This window comes from Narcine bancroftii, chromosome 5, assembly GCF_036971445.1.
Source record: "Narcine bancroftii isolate sNarBan1 chromosome 5, sNarBan1.hap1, whole genome shotgun sequence".
NCBI classification, from domain to species: Eukaryota; Metazoa; Chordata; class Chondrichthyes; order Torpediniformes; family Narcinidae; genus Narcine; species Narcine bancroftii.
Genome location: NC_091473.1, coordinates 132,243,623 through 132,257,780, shown reverse-complemented (window position 1 = coordinate 132,257,780; position 14,158 = coordinate 132,243,623). Strand labels below are relative to the sequence as shown.

The following is a 14,158-nucleotide window of genomic DNA, read 5'->3' as shown; positions in this document are numbered from 1 at the left end:
AGACCAAACTGGATTTATCAAACAAAGACGCACAACAGACAATATTTGTAAATTTATTAACTTAATTCATGCAGTAGAAGCGAATAAAGCGCCAACAGTAGCAGTTGCTTTAGACGCAGAGAAGGCCTTTGACAGAGTAGAATGGAATTATTTGTTCAAAGTATTGCAAAAGTTCAGTTTACCGGAGAAGTATATTAATTGGATTAAAGCATTATATAAGGGACCATTGGCGAAAGTGACAGTAAATGGATATGTATCAAAGCAATTTAACTTAAGCAGGTCAACACGGCAGGGATGCCCACTATCACCGTTATTGTTCGCGTTAGCTATAGAACCCCTAGCAGAATTGATAAGAACAGAAAATAATATAAAAGGGATAAAAATAAAAGACAAGGAATATAAAATCAGTTTATTTGCAGATGATGTGATAGTGTACTTAACAGAACCAGAACTATCAATAAAAGAATTATATAAGAAATTGAAGGAATATGGAGAAGTGTCGGGTTACAAGATCAACGTAAATAAAAGTGAAGCAATGCCTATGAATAATGCGGATTTCTCAAAATTTAATAAGGAATCACCATTTAGATGGCAAATGCAAGCAATAAGATGCCTAGGTGTACAAATAAATAAAAATCTCGGCCAACTATATAAACTCAATTATTATCCACTAATGAAAAAATTACAGGACGATTTAGAGCATTGGAAAGATTTACCACTAACACTAATAGGAAGGATAAACTGTATTAAAATGAACATTTTTCCAAGGATATTATACCTATTTCAGGCATTGCCAATACAACTGACAGAGAAATTCTTCAAGGAGTTAAAGAAAATAATAAGGAATTTTTTATGGAAAGGGGGGAAACCGAGGATAGCACTAGATAAATTAACAGAATGGTATAAACAAGGAGGCTTACAACTGCCAAACTTTAAAAATTATTATAGAGCCGCACAATTAAGATACCTATCAGATTTTTATCAAACAAGGGAAAAGCCAGATTGGACTAGATTAGAATTAGATAAAATAGGGAAAAGATACCTGAACACATATATAAATGGGATGAAAAATTGGTACAACATAGAAGTTCTCCAGTATTACATCATCTCCTCAATATTTGGAAGAAGATTCATGTAGAAAGAAATAAAACAAATTATCAATTACCAAAACTAATATTGACGCAAAATAATATACTCCCTTTTACAATAGATAACCTTTCCTTTAGAGAATGGGAGAAAAAAGGGATTAAAAGAATAGAAAATTGTTTTTCAGGAAATAGATTATTATCCTTTGAACAAATGAAAGATAAATACAATATAACTCAAGATACAGCGCTGGCATATTACCAACTGAGATCCTACTTGAAGGACAAATTAGGAAACAGTCTGAGTTTACCAGAGGGAAGTAACTTTGAATATGTGATTACAGATACAATGATAATCAAAAGATTTATAACAAATATGTATATTAAACTGCAAGAAAAGGAGAATGAGGAAACAAATGGTAAAACTAAACAAAAATGGGAACAAGATTTAAATATAAAGATAAAAAAGGAAACATGGGAGAAGTTATGTTCTGGAACAATGAGAAATACAATAAATACAAGGTTACGTATGATACAATATAACTGGATACACAGGCTATACATTACACCTCAAAAGTTAAATAAATGGGACCCAACAGTATCTGATAAATGTTTTCGATGTAAAAAAGAAATGGGAACAACAATTCATGCAATCTGGACATGTGAGAAAGTAGAAAAATTTTGGGAAGATCTAAATCAGATATTAAATAAAATTACAGAAAACAATATACCAAAGAATCCAGAGATCTTCCTCCTAAGTAACATAAAAAACAAAGAATTTGGAATTGATTTGGATGGTGCACAAAAAAGATTTGTTAAGATAGCTCTAGCCATAGCAAAAAAATGTATTATGTCAACCTGGAAATTGGAAGATAATTTGAAAATACAACAATGGTATATAGAAATTAATAAATGTATTCCATTAGAAAAAATAACATATAGTTTAAGAAATAATATTGAAATATTTGAACAAATATGGGAGCCTTACATGAAACACAATAGCGAAAACCTACCGGGGACATTCACTACCTAAATTAACGGAAGGAGAAGGAAATGAAAAGAATTGACTCAGTGGAATTTATTGTGTATTTTTATTGAATGACAACATTGTTTGACTGGTTTAATGTATCCTAGATTTTGTACTTTAAATGGACGGGAGGGGGGAGGTAGGGAGGGTGGGATGGGAGGAGGGAGGGGGGGGGAGAAAATGGCACTGTATATGTTTGAAAAGGAAAAAGTGTGTATCATGGTTAATGTGGTTTATGGTGTGAAAAATAAAAAATTAAATAAAAAAAATTTTAAAAAAAGAACAAAGTTCAATCAGGCCTCATTTAAGGACTCTCACTTATGCACTATATTGATTTTTTTTTCTCTCTGTATTGCATAGTCAGTTTATTTACATTTCTTTATTTGTTTATATGCGTACATTGAGTACATTTTTTTCCTACTGCGATTGAGTGATAATTCTGCCTTGGCCGCAGGAAAAAGAATCTCAGGGTTGTATTTGATGTCAAGTATGTACTCTGACAATAAATCTGGACTCTGAAATCTGAAAGTTTGGCGAAATGAGGGCTATGGGGAATAATCGCAGAAGAGTCTAGTCAAGTCAATTTTATTGTCATTTGATTGTACAAGTAGAACCCAACGAAACAGCTTTCTCTACTCCTCATTGCAAAACATGCAGACACACAACCAGACATAACACACATGCAAGAGGAATTGAGGCTGAGGACAGATGAGTAATAATCAATGGGGGAGAAGGTTTGAGTGGCCCAGTTTCCTACTTCTGCACCTATTTTCTTTTGTTCATATTTATTCCTTAGAGTGCGTGAAAAGGGCTATTTAAATGCTTCATTAGGAGTCACCTGGCAGGATTTCTGGATCAAACGTTCCTTGCACTGAAATTAATTCCACGGAACCTGGGCACAAATGGTCACTTGACCACCAAGATGGTAGCACTACTACATTGTTATGACAGCTGTGCTACCTCTGGTCCCAGGAGGAACAGGGGAGCGGAGATCCATCTTTCAGCACTCTACACCGGGTTATAATGCTCTGTCCAACTTCCCTGAGCAGATTTAAACTGCCGATGAATCTAGGGTCACCAGCATTTTATTTAAACATCAAAAACCCATACCGGACCATGCTCAAGATGACGGACACCATGCTCAGAAATTTAGTCCTTAATGGCTGCAGACTCCAGGGGATCATCAGGCCAGCACAGGTCACCAGAATGGGAGAACAACCCCCACCAAGAAGAAAAACTTGGGAAGGGGCCCTACATGATAAGAAACCACAGCAGCAGACTCACACCAGGTTCCAGGCCGCTGGTGACAAATGTCTGGAAGCCAGGGCAGTGGGACCAGGATTCATGAGGGTGCTGATCGCCAGCAGGGTTCCAGAAGGGATTCGGCCACTGGTAGCTCCCTGATCAGTTTGGGGATTGGGGAGATTTGGAAGCCTTGAGCACGAGTTCACCACTGGAAGGGATAGGAGGCCATGTGGCTACAGATGTTACAATAGGATGGCAGGATCCAGAAACACTTGACATCTCTGAAGATTCTCTCTTTGCACTTTTTCTCATATTGATGGTGATGCTGGACTCATGATGCCTCTTTGTGAAACAAAGATTGTGTTTTATATATATGACAGTAAATGCATCTTGAGACGTAACCCTTAAGTTTTATCTCTTTTTTTGTTAGTGGGTTTTTTTTTCCCATATATAATATTGTTAATTTTATTAACTCTTCACTCTTTATTTTGGGGGGGGCGGGGAGGGCTGGACTAATTTTAAGTTAGATTACTAATATTGTGTTACAATTAACGGGGGGGGGGGTTATTTTGTGTAGTTTTCTGATGCAATATTGTAATCATACCATTTTAATTTTTTTTTCTTTAAATGTAATTCTCTATTGTATTCATGTTATAAAATTTTAAATAAAGTCTTCAAAAAAAAGAGATGTAACCCTCCCCATCCTCCCTCGGACCCATCCTACCCTCCATCTCCTGATCCACCCCATCCTCCTCCAGTCTCTGACACACTCCACCCCAATAAACCTCCCTCCAACCCCTTCCTGGTCTTCACCATCCCCTCCGACCTTCGCCTCTCAGAGACAGAACACTCTGTCCTCAGTAGAGTCCTCAATATCATTCCCCTTTGCCGACATCTTAATGAGTTCCACACATGCCAAGATGTTGAACTATCCTTCAGTCGCCTCTGTGTCCATGCTTACTTCCACAACCATGATTCTCCACCCTCCCCCCCCTCCCACCCCACCCACTTTCTCCCACTTTAAAATGTGTTTCTCCTCCTGGACACCTTGTTCCGGTCTTCTACCTGCTCTGGACTTTATACTTCCAACTGCCACAGTGACATTAATCGTATCGACTTCACTACTCCCCTCACTCATTCTAATCTCACCCCCTTGCAAAGCCATTCTCTCCGCACTAATCCAAACCTCACTATCAAACGTGAAGACAAGGGTGACACTGTTGTGGTGTGGTGCACTGACCTCTATCTGCCAGAAGCCAGATGACAACTCTCAGGCACCTCCTCTGATTTACCCCTCCAACGGGATCCCACCAAAACGCATCAAACCACTGTATCTCACACCATCTCTGAACTAATTTCTTCCAGTCATCTCCCTGGCATGGCCTCCAACCTTATTGTTTCCCAGCCCCGCACTGCCTGTTTCTACCTCCTACCCAAAACCCACAAACCCAATTTTCCTGGTGCTCTTGCCCCACCAAATTGGTCTCTGCTTACCTTGACTCTGTGTTGTCCACTCTGGTCCAGTCCTCCCCCACCTACATCTGGGACACTTCACACGCACTCCATCATTTCAACAACTTCCAGTTCCTTGAACTCAATCACTTCATATACCTCCTATGGACATATGACCAATGTTCGGGCCTGAGCCTTTCTTCAGATACAATTAAAAAGCACGCAGGTGCCTAAATAAAAGACTGTTGAAAGGGAAGAGGGGAGGAGGAATAGGAGTACAGACCCGCAGACAAAGGGTGTTAATTTGGTGAGAGAAAAGGTGGGAATAGATTAGGGAAGGGGGATTGCTTTTGGCTCTGGGAAAAGAAAATGAGAGAAGGGAAGAGAAAGAGGGAGAGAGAGAGAGAGAGAGAGAGGGAGAGCGACAAACAGACATCCCAGAATTCAAACAGAGCAAGAGGAAAGGAATGATAGGGAAATGGTGGGAAATGGTCTGCCTTACGGTAGACAATAAAAGAAATCTTGAATATGAGGTATATTTTCTCCAATTTACAGGTGATCTCAGTCTGGCAATCCATGAGACCATGGTCAGATGTCGGCAAGGGAATAGAGTGGGGAATTGAAAAGTGTGACCACTGGGAGATCCACACTATTGTGGCGGGTAGAGACAAGGTATTCAACGAAATGAACTCCAGTCTGGATCCAGTCTCTCCGATGTAGAGGAGACCACAGCAGGGGCACCAGATATCTCAATGAAATACATGAAGGGGAACAACATTTGCACTGACTCTCATCACGTTCAGAAGGATATGTATTCAGTGAGATCTATCTTTCAGGGCCATGGACCTAACATTGGAAGGTATGACCAGTATGTATACAATGAGCTGAATGGCCTCATATATTTTTAGATGTATCTAATATTCTGAAGCTAACTCTCTTAACCATCCTAATGAATTGCTCCTGCTAAGTTTGCTGCTGACAGCAAAGACCAGGTGGATTAGTGTATTATGATGAACAGAAAGAGCCACCAAGGGGATTTATAGATAGGTTAAGTGAGTGGGCAAGAATTTGTCAAATGATGTATAACATGGGAAAGCGTGAGGTTATCTATGATGGCCGGAAGACCGAGAAAACAAGTTACTATTTAAAACCATTGAGACTACAAAATATTGTGGTACAAATGGATCAGAGGTCCTAGAACATGAAACTCAAAAAGATAGCTTGAAATAACTCAGGTAGTTAATGAAAAGCAGGCCTTTTTTGCAAGAGGTTCAGAGTATTAAAGTAGGTAGGTTTTTAATTCATCTAGTTTGAATTCTGGGATGCCTACGAACTCTCGATGGCTAGTTTGGTGGTAGAGCAGGTAATCAGGAAAGAAATGGGATGTTGGCCTTCATTTGCTGGAGGGATTGAATTTAACAGCAGGGAGGTTCTACTGCAGCTGTACAGGATATTGTGAGGATGGACCAGGGGAATTGCGTGCAGTTCTGGCCTCCTAAGTTGAGAAAATATATATCACCTTTGGAGACGGTGCAAAGAATGTTCATCAGGTTGATTCTGGAAAGGACAGGTTAGCTCTTGAAGAGAGATTATTTAGCCTTGGACTGTGATCATTGGAATTGGGAAAAATGAGGGGGGGGGGGGGGTTCTTGAAAGATCAAAGTTCAGATTTATTGTCGCATGACATCCCATATGACCCTGAGATTCCTTTTACCGTGATAGTATCTGTACAGGCAACTGAAAACTGTACTCAACAAAAGAACTGTAAACAAACTGACTACAAATGCAAATGGGATAATGGCCTTCAATACATATACAGTAATAAATAATGAACAAAAATAAATCAGTCTCTTCGCAAATCTATTATGCAGAGGCCGATAGATGAGGGATAACGACATGAATCTTGAGGCTAAGTTCCCGAATTCTAGTTTCACCTGCCAGTGAAAAAGAAAACCCAAGTTATCTCATAATTTCATATATTTCGAGAAGAAAGAGGTGGAACTAGAAAGAGGGAAACATAGCCTCAAGATACAAAGTATTAAAGTAGGTAGGTTTTTAATTCATCTAGTTTGAATTCTGGGATGCCTACGAACTCTCGATGGCAACCATTCTCTTCCTCCAATTGACGTTGCCTGTCCCACTGAGTCCCTCCAGAATTTCGTTTAAATCCAGGGATGAAAGAGTTGATGTGTGAAGAAGGGTTTGGCATACTTGGCCAATGCTCATTGGAGTTTGGAAGAATAAGAAATAAACTTATTTAAGTGTGCAGGATTCGGATGGTGACACAAGAAACGGCAGATGATGCCTCCATTTTCACCTCCTCCCACCACAACTCCATTTAGCTGCTTCCACCTATCACTTCCCTCCACTATCTGTCCTTCCTGCTTCTCCTCCCATCACCAACTGGCCCTCTCTTTACACTGACTATCATTCCTCACTGCTCCCAGTCCAAAACAATTCCTTTCCCCTCACAGATGCTGCCTGACCCTCTGAGTTCCTCCAGCAGTTTGTTTTCTGAGGGTGATTGAGAAGGTGGATGTTTTGAGGATGTTTCCCTGAGGGGGAATAGCTAGAACAAGAAGGAATAGTTTCAACACAAGCAGGTGGAAATGAGGAGGAATTTCTTCTCTCGGTTGATCATCCTCAGAGCTATAACCCCAGTGTCGTTATATATATTCAAGCTTAAGATCAACAGATAGTTATAAAGTAAAATCCCTGGTATCTGGAATTCTAGGAACTGGCAGCCTCAAGCAACCGGCACAAAAAAAAACGAAGAAAATAAATTTTAAAAATTAAAATAAATAAGAATAATATAATAGGTAAAAATGAATGTTTAAAATTATAAAAGTAAATGTTCTCTGAAGAAATTCATACCCCTTTGATGAAAATGGGAGCAAATATGCAGCCAGTGGAGTCCCTTGGTTGTGCTTTACTTGTGTGTAACAGCCATGGCATCACCCAGGATGAAGAGGTGGTGGATGCCGCTCACTGTTGGGGTGACTCTCTTAAAGTGTCTGCTTAGTAAGAGTCACTCTGGTCAGAGGCTACATTTGTAAATTTATTGGGGGGGGGGGGGTGAACTTAATTACCTTTAAAGTTATTGTTTGTCTCCGTGGAGGGGGATGAACTTGCAGATGCAGTGACGGTTAAAATGTTTTCAAAGAATGTTGCCTGAAAATAAGATGCTTTAATGTTTATATATTCATGCAAGTGAAGTTTGTTCAGTGTAAGTACAGTATAGTATTTTTGCCTTTTAAACTGTTTCATTTTAATTCAGGTGTATTAGTTAGGCATTGTAAGTCAGTCTCAAGCTACCAGAAAATACACTTAACCAGCATCTACCAATCCCCACAGGTGCCAGATACTAGTGTTTTACTGTACTATAAGGAATTAAAGGGTTTAGAAACAGACATCTCATTATTTTTGCTGTAAATTTAGTCAAGCACAGAAAGTTATCCAAATTCTTTCCTAAATTGGTTACATTGTGACAATCTTTGGACAAGAACCCAATGTCAGTCTTATTTTTTTAGATATCGTCCTCTTTTCTATTGAGAATATTTACTCTGCCCCAATAAGATAGTCTCATTGAGAATCTGAATTGCATCAAACCAGACAAATGTACCTGACTGAGAAGGTGCACAATTTCACATTGGGAATGTGCACGTCTCTTTCATGTACTGTACTGTGCTACATTGGCACTTCCAAATAGCTTAAATCACTGAAACTCTCTGCCGAATACTGCTGTTCACCGTACTTATTTGGGGATAATGCTATACTAATTATGATGAGGATGTCATCAGAGAATTTAATGGGACAATTTTAAAATATCGCAATGAGGGTACCGAGTAGGAAGTGTAACAGTGGATCCAGAGTGGAACATAGTGGAAAACTGAACATAAGAACATAGGAAGTAGGAACAGGAGAAGGCCCAAAATGGCCCATCGAGCCTGCTCCGCCATTCAAAACGATCATGGCTGATCTAATTTATGACCTAACTCCACCTACCTGCCTTCTCCCCATATTCCCTAATTCCTCTATCATGTAAAAATTTATCTAACCAAATTTTAAATACGTTTAATGAGGCAGCCTCAACCACTTCCCTGGTTAGAGAATTCCAAACATTCACTACTCTCTGGGAAAAACTATTTTTCCTCATCTCTGTTCTAAATCTACTCCCCCGAATCTTGAGACTGTGTCCTCTCATTTTAGTTTCCCTGGCCAGCTCAAAAAACCTTCCTACATCTATCTTATCCATACCCTTCATAATCCTATATGTTTCTATAAGATCTCCTCTCATTCTTCTGAACGCGAACGAAAACAATCCTAAACGATTTAATCTTTCATCATGTCAACCCTTTCATCCCAGGGATCAACTTAGTAAACTTCCTCTGGACCGTCTCCAAAGCCAGTATATCCTTCCTCAAATATGGAGACCAGAACTGGACACAGTACTCCAGGTGCGGTCTCACCAGTACCTTATACAGTTGCAACATGACCTCCCTACTCCTGAATTCAATTCCTCTAGCGATGAAGGCCAACATTCCATTTGCCTTCTTAATAACCTGCTGCACCTGCAACCTAACTTTCTGCGATTCATGCACAAGCACTCCCAAGTCCCTCTGCACAACAGCATGCTGTAGTTTTTCACCCTTTAAATAATATTCAGCTCTTTTATTTTTCTTGCCAAAGTGGATAACCTCACACTTACTAACATTGTACGCCATCTGCCAGACCTTTGCCCACTCATCCAGCTTAACTCTATCCCTCTGCAGACTCTCCACATCCTCATTACAATTTGCTCTTCCACTCAATTTGGTGTCATCCGCAAACTTGGCTACACCACATTTTGTCCCCTCCTCCAAGTCATCAATGTAAGTGATGAACAGTTGTGGGCCTAACACTGACCCCTGCGGCACCCCACTTACCACTCTCTGCCAACCTGAAAAACTCCCATTTGTCCCGACTCTCTGCCTCCTGTCAGACAACCAATTTTCAATCCAGGCCAATATTCTTCCCCAGACTCCACTTTCCTGTCTCTTCTCTTTGGCTTGGCTTCGCGGACGAAGATTTATGGAGGGGGTAAATGTCCACGTCAGCTGCAGGCTCGTTGGTGGCTGACAAGTCTGATGCGGGACAGGCAGACACGGTTGCAGCGGCTGCAGGGGAAAATTGGTTGGTTGGGGTTGGGTGTTGGGTTTTTCCTCCTTTGCCTTTTGTCAGTGAGGTGGGCTCTGCGGTCTTCTTCAAAGGAGGTTGCTGCCCGCCAAACTGTGAGGCTTTCCTGTAACTTATTGATAAGTCTCTTGTCCCTTATCAAACACTTTCTGGAAATCCAAATATACAACATCAACCTGTTCCCCCCTATCCACCGCACCCATTATATCCTCAAAGATTCCTAACAAGTTTGTCAAACAAGATCTTCCCTTTCTAAAACCATGCTGCGTCTGCCTGATTGAACCCTTACGTTCCAAAAGTTTCACTATTTCATCTTTAATGATGGCTTCAAGCATTTTTCCAACCACAGACGTCAAGCTAATTGGCCGATAATTTCCAGTCTTCTGCCTACATCCCTTCTTAAAAAGTGGCATGACATTTGCTGACTTCCAGTTTGCCGGGACCTGCCCAGAATCCAAGGAATTTTGGTCTATGACCACCAATGCATCAACTATAACTTCTGCCATTTCCTTCAGAACCCTTGGATGCATATCATCAGGACCAGGTGATCTGTCTGGCTTTAGTCCCATTAGTTTTTCCATCACTACTTCCTTTGTAACAACTATTTTATCAAGGCCCTCCCCAACATTCGCATCCTTAACTCCGCACTTGGGCATGCTGGACGTGTCTTCCACCATGAAGACTGACACAAAATATTTGTTTAATGCCTCGGCCATTTCCTCATTTTTTGCTACCAGTTTTCCTTTTTCATCCTCCAAGGGTCCTATGTTAACTCTGGCCACCCTCTTCCGTTTTATATATTTATAAAAATTTTTGCTTTCTGTTTTTATATTTTGTGCCAATTTACTTTCATAATCCTTTTTCCCATTTCTTATTACCCGCTTTGTAACCCCTTGTTGTCTCTTAAACTTTTCCCAATCTTCCAGTTTCCCACTGCTCTTTGCAGCTTTGTACACCTGCGCCTTCAATTTTATACTCTCCTTTATTTCCTTTGTTAACCACGGTTGATTTTTCCCTCTCTTGCTGCCCTTTTTCCTGACCGGAATATATTTTTGTTGAGCATTACAAAATATTTATTTGAAAATCTTCCACTGTTCCTCAACTGTTTCATCAATTAGCCTGTGCTCCCAGTCCACTCTGCCCAATTCCTCCCTCATCCTATGGTAGTCACCCCTGTTTAAGCATAATATATTAGTTTTAGATCTAACTATTTCCCCTTCCATCTGAATGAGAAATTCAATCATACTATGATCGCTATTTCCCCGATGGTCTCTGACTATTACATCATTTACTCGACCTATCTCATTGCACAACACGAGATCCAGGAGAGCATTTTCTCTTGTGGGTTCCTTAATTTGCTGCTCAAGAAAGCTATCGCGGATGCATTCTATGAAGTCCTCTTCTAGACTCCCACGACCAACTTGATTTTCCCAATCTATGTGGAAGTTAAAGTCCCCCATGACTACTGCCATATCATTATTACATGCCTCACTTATCTCTCTATTTATTTCCTGTGCCACTAAACTATTGTTATTTGGTGTGCAATAGATAACACCCGCCAATAATTTTTTCCCTTTGTTATTCTTTATCTCTACCCAAATGGACTCAACATTATGCTCTTTAGATCTTATATCATTCCTCACTACTGCCTGGAGCTCATCTTTGATTAAGAGTGCAACTCCACCTCCCTTACCATCCTGTCTATCTCTTTGCACCACATGATACTCTTGAAAGTTTAATTCCCATTTAGGGTCACCTTGTAGCCATGTTTCCGTGATGGCTACCAAATCATAGGCATGGGTACCGATTTGCGCCTCAAGTTCACTAACCTTATTTCTAATACTGCGGGCATTCAGATAAAGTGCCCTTATGCTCTTTGTCCTTTTAATATCTAGTGACTTCTGTTACCTTTTCTTTTGATTTTTCTGCCCACTATTTTTCTTTGTAATTTTCTTAAGACTATCATTGACCCGAAAACTCACTGCACCATCTGATTTTTTACTTTCTCCTCCCAACATTACTTTTCCTATTTTACTTTTCCTGGCCATTACTTTATCTTTCCTACCCTTTTCCCTATCACTCTGGTTCCCATACCCCTGCCAAATGAGTTTAAACCTTGCCCCACTGCTGTACCAAACATACTTGCCAAAATGTTGACACCTTTTGGATTTAGGTGCAACCCGTCCCTCTTGTAACGATCATGCCTTCCCCAAAAGAGATCCCAATGATCCAAGAAGCCAAATCCTTGCCTTGTACACCAGCACCTCAGCCACACGTTCATTTTCCTTATCCTTACATTATTTTCTTCTCTTGTATTTGGAACAGGTAGTAATCCCATCTTTCACCCTAGCATTCCTGTCTTTCAGCTTTCGTCCCAGCTCACTGTAATCCCTTTTCATTACCTCCTCCCTTTTCTTGTCAATGTCATTTGTGCCCACATGTACCAAGACATCAGGCTGCTCTCCCTCTCCTCTCAGAATATTTTGGACCCGATTTGTGATATCTCGTACCCTTGCACCAGGGAGGCAGCACACCATGCGGGTATACTTATCTGGCTCACAGAACCTCCTGCCTGTACCGCTGACAATGGAGTCCCCAATAACTACTGCATTTCTCCTTTTCTTTTTCTTTTGCACCACTCTGCCAGGCTCATTGCCATTGACTTGGTGCCTGTGGCCATCTTCTGTCCAGTCATCTCCCTCAACAGAATCCAACACAACATAACTATTGCTGAGTGGGATAGTCACTGGTGTGCTCTCCGTTTTTCCTTGCTTTTTTCTTTCCTCCCCTGACAGTTTCCCACTTACCTGACATGGATTCTGGAGTATTTATCACCCTGAAAGTTTAGTCGATTAACTCCTCACTCTCCCTTACAAGCCGCAGGTCATCAATCTGCAACTCCATATCCCTAATTTGCTCCCTTAGTAACTGTATCTCAGTACATCTGGTGCAGATGTGGCCATTTGGGAGGGTGGAGGTCACCCGTTGTTCCCACATCTGACACCCAGTACAGAGCACTAACCCTATTGGCATGACTCTGAATACGAAGGCAAATAACTCAGCTTACCTTTTCTCCTTGCCTGCTTTCGCTGAAGCCTGATAAGCCAAAGCCAGGAAGTCTCACTCCGCCTGATAAGCCAAAGCCAGGAAGTCTCACTCCGCCTGATAAGCCAAAGCCAGGAAGTCTCACTCCGCCTGATAAGCCAAAGCCAGGAATTTCACTGCTCCACTCCTCACTGGCCACTCCCTCCCCCTTTCACTCCTTTTATTGGCCCCTTGACCAATTAACCCTGTCACTTTCAGCAAGCTCCTCCTCCTCTGACTCACAGCCCGACTCTCTCCAAGCTCCTCCTCCGACTCTCAGCCGAACCAACTGCTCCAACATTTCTCCTGAATTAGGGAATGGCATTAGTTAACATTTTGAAATATATCCTCACAATTTTAATATGATGTCTACCCATTATTGTCGAAAGTCAGCTGGCATAATTCAGTGAAACATAATCTTATAACAAACCCTAATCTTGTTATAGACTCACATGAATATGAAAGGATGTAATGTTGATAATAAAAGGATGATGTGCACATTAGAACCCTATCAACCGAGACATTGTTTACAACATGAATTAAGGTCAGGGTGAACATTGTGAAATTTTCAGACTGTATCAAAGTACAAGGAAGCAAAATATTTTGGTGTGCTTTCTTTTTAAACTGTTTAATTTTAGAACAGGGGTTCCGTTTACATAAAATAAAAATACAAAGATGGAGAGACTCAGCAGGTAAAACTTGTGTAGTTTACATTTCAAAGATAAAGATTCATAACCAATGTTTCAGGCTTGAGCCTTTCATCAAAATATGAAAAATGTCGGCAGCTGCCCAAGCCAAATGGTAGGGGGAAGAAGCAAAGGGAGAGAAGGGAGAGGAGCACAGTCCCACGGCAAGGTGGATAAGGGAGGGAGGGCACATCAGGAAGGGGGATGGAGTGGAAAGGGGATAGAGAGCTGGAGGAAAAAAGTCAAAAGGCTTGGACTTTCCATTTAATTGCTGTGTGTGGAGGCAGTGAGAGATGAGATGATTAGGGCTATATTTATGGGAGATAATGTGAATGAAAATCAAAAATGTTTCTACAAGTATATCAAAAGTAAAAGGATAGTAAGGGACAAAATTGGACCCGCAG

At 40.7% G+C, this 14,158-nt stretch overlaps 1 long non-coding RNA gene across 1 annotated transcript in view; it reads right to left on the bottom strand.

The window, feature by feature from the left end:
• LOC138762811 (uncharacterized) overlaps window positions 1–13,261 on the bottom strand; it is a 56,677-nt gene extending 43,416 nt beyond the window's left edge. Inside the window, exons 1-2 of the long non-coding RNA XR_011357165.1 lie at window positions 13,052–13,261; window positions 7,899–7,980 (exon numbers count right to left, since the gene is read on the bottom strand). This is a non-coding gene — a long non-coding RNA (uncharacterized lncRNA). The remainder of the gene's footprint in view (window positions 1–7,898; window positions 7,981–13,051) is intronic.
• Window positions 13,262–14,158: the final 897 nt, after the last annotated feature.